This window comes from Mesoplodon bidens (assembly GCF_964165515.1).
Source record: "Mesoplodon bidens genome assembly, chromosome: X".
Classification (NCBI taxonomy): Eukaryota; Metazoa; Chordata; class Mammalia; order Artiodactyla; family Ziphiidae; genus Mesoplodon; species Mesoplodon bidens.
In genome coordinates this window covers 44,489,876-44,493,281 of record NC_138163.1, presented here as the reverse complement: position 1 = coordinate 44,493,281, position 3,406 = coordinate 44,489,876, and positions in this window count along the sequence as shown.

The window sequence follows — 3,406 nt, the reverse complement described above, 5'->3', positions numbered from 1 at the left end:
CAGATGAATAGGGCCGTTTCTTCCCAACTGCACCCTCCAGCACAGTGTTCTGTTTTCACACCCACGTCCATTGTTTGTAATGTCCTTGCTTCCAGACGACCCTTAGTTGGACTCTTCCGTAGACCGAATCTGACTGCCTTTTTCTTTCTCTCCTCTGTATCATTAATGACAGTGCAAGATAAAGAGGGACCTGACATTGCATTCTGCTAACCTGTTTGCCAGATATGCAGTGCACTAGATTAGCTCTTTCTTTTTTTATGGTCAATTTTCTACCCATTCAAGCCATTACAAAATGATTTTGCATTATATGGGCACAAGGTAACCGTGAAACAAAAGAAGAGGCTGGCTGGGATTCCAGGGGAGTTGCACCAACCCAGAGCTGTCTTGAAGCTCCTATCTTTTTTTTTTTTTTTTTTTTTTTGCGGTACACGGGCCTCTCACTGTTGTGGCCTCTCCCGTTGTGGAGCACAGGCTCTGGACGCGCAGGCTCAGCGGTCATGGCTCACGGTCCCAGCCGCTCCACGGCATGTGGGATCTTCCCGGACCGGGGCACGAACCCATGTCCCCTGCATTGGCAGGCGGACTCTCAACCACTGCGCCACCAGGGAAGCCCGAAGCTCCTATCTTTAAACTGCTGAATTTGATCATCTGTATGGACTGTGTGTGCTTCCAGTGAGGTTCCCATAAGTATTCTGTGACTTCAAAATGGTAGTGGCCATGTGTCCAGGTTGGGACGTACCTCAAATGGAGACATCTTGCCTTTCTGAGGCTGGGCTATGTTTGCTGCCGAAAAATCTTTGCAATTCTTTCCCTGCAGGGAAATCTTTGCAGTTCAGGTTGAACTGGGGGCAGGGGTGAGGAGGGAAGGCTTTTTTTATTTTTGAGCACAAGAACGTTTTAATCTCATGTTAAGGCTTTTGTGTACTTGTAGTCATTACTATACCTCTTGGATGGCTCTTTCAAATGAATCATAGATCTTGGAGCTGGCAAGGACCTTCAGACTATCTGCTGTAACTCCCTTCCTTCAGCTAAGGGTGCTACTGTGATCCCATTTTACAGGTGAGGCAGCTGAGGCCCACGGAAAATGCCATTCGGTAGCCCCAGACCTCATACTTGACCCGGCCACTGTTTGCACTTCATCTACTTTGTGATATCCTGTCTTGGTCACTACTTTGATCTAATGTTGCTCTCCAGAGAGTCTGAACATGTTGCTACATGCTGGGCACCTAGTGGGAGGAATCCTCACTCTTAACTCCCATAATTGAGGGCAGATCTTACCCACTTCTGTTTGCCTGTAGAGAATTGATGTATTCTTTAATGCAGTGATACTTTCCCCGAGCCTCCGGAGCTGCATGTGATTCTTTCACATGCAACCTGCCATTTTCCCAACCCTTTGATGTCTGTATTAAAATATTCTTTCTGATGATACTTCATAGGGCACATGTAGTCATCAGGTGGCTCTCATAATTAATGAGCGATTGCATATCAGACTCTAGAATCCATGTAAGTAACTCAACCTAATCGGACAGCCTGTTGCACGCATATACTATGTAGTTGGATGTTAAAAAGTGTTTGGGGGCATTCTCACATATGTCATTGAGGAAACCAGTTGACTGAGGCCATATTGGTCTTTGGAAACTGATAGAACTGGATTCTAAGCCTCGCTCCACTATGAAATAGTGACTATTTAACCAGCTGAGTGGCATTGGACACTTACTATAAGCTTTCCGTGCCTTGATTTCCTTGTCTAATGGGATAATAATAGGTTTGTTGAAAGGATTCATTCACATAAAGAATTTAGCCCACACAATGCCTACCACATTGGAAAGATTTAATACATTGTCATCATCATCATCATCACCATCTCTACTGCATTTCAGGGTTGTTGTGAGATTATTAAATAAAATGATATAAACTATATAGCAGAGTTTCTTATCCCCAGTAGTTTCTCAGAAATAGCACCTCTTATGGTTATGGTTATTAGAGTGCTGGGAATATACCATGAAGCTCTCACATTTCTGGAGCATGGCTTATTTGGCCACATAGGGGGTTTATCTTGAGCAAATAGTACTGTTCACATTTTCTACTGCAAATCCACATGTCCTCACCAGAGAGTAGAGTGATAAACACCATGGAATCCTTTAGAAATGGATCCTCTTTCTGAGTTTTCTCATTAACCCTTTGTCAGTTTTCTAAAAGCAGTACTAAAATGTACTCTCAGAAAATAATTTCTTTTGAGGATAGAATTGTGACAAACAATACTACCAACGTGGCTAACTAATGGATACACAATTTTGCAAGGCAGAACTTGGAGATGTGCTCTGATTACTTGGTCTCAACCTTCCTTTGATTGTAACATCCACCCATACACCCTACCTCTTACATAAACACCCAGCCAAACTCATGTATTGGACATTGCAAAGGGTTAGGAGTCAGAAAGACCTTGATTCTCCTCCAGGCTCCACCATTTGCTAGTTCTGTGACCTTGGCCAAGTCTCTGAATGTCAGTTTCCTTATCTATAAAACTGGTGTAGAAGTAGTTTTCCAACCTCTTGTCCAAAAGCCTTCGGGCCAGATAAGTTTCAGAATTCAGTATTTTCTCTTTATTTTAAAACTATTGCATGGTGTACAACACCCTTAGTGGGATTTGGAACAGAACCCAGGAATCAATCGCATTAATATTTCTGCAATGAAACATATGAATATTTACAGAGAGAGCCTCACAGGTGTTGTCACCGTATAAGTTTTGTCAGGGAACTTATAAAAAACTGGCTTTCAAAGCTTTCAGGAATTTGGAATTATTGATCATGGACTGAAGAATTGTACCTGACCTCATGAGATTATTCCAAGAGTTACGTGAAATACATTATGTGTATCAGGGGTCCTGCTGCTGACCCTAAATTGAGATTCAGACATGTGTGGGTATGTGAAGCCCACCAGACGTCTATTTGCTTGAGACGATTTGTGGAAAGGACAAGGCTCTGTGAGGAGGACTCTGGGAAACCTAAGGCTGTGGTGCTGGAGGAGCACAGGAACAGAGCTGGGAAGTCTGAGCCGGGGTGGTGGGAGCTCTGGAGAAAGGAGTGTTGCTACAGGAAGAAGCTGAAGGCCCTCTTCTCCCATGGGCCTCACTGAGATACAGGGTAGAAGCAACGTGGCTTCAGTGTCCAGGTGACAAAGTGTGGCAGGGAAAAGAAAGGGGGCGTTTCTACCTTTCTGGGTAGACCCATAGATGGCTTCAGCCAAAGCTTCCAGAAGGGAGGGTGGCATCGTTCATAGGCTTTTGCTCATCTGCAGCTGTGAGCGCCCAGGAACCCACACCCCACCCCAGCAGGGGCCTCCGTGTTCCCACAGCCAGAGCCTCCCTCCAGCTGCTGGCAAGGGGTGGAGGGGCCGCCCCTGACCG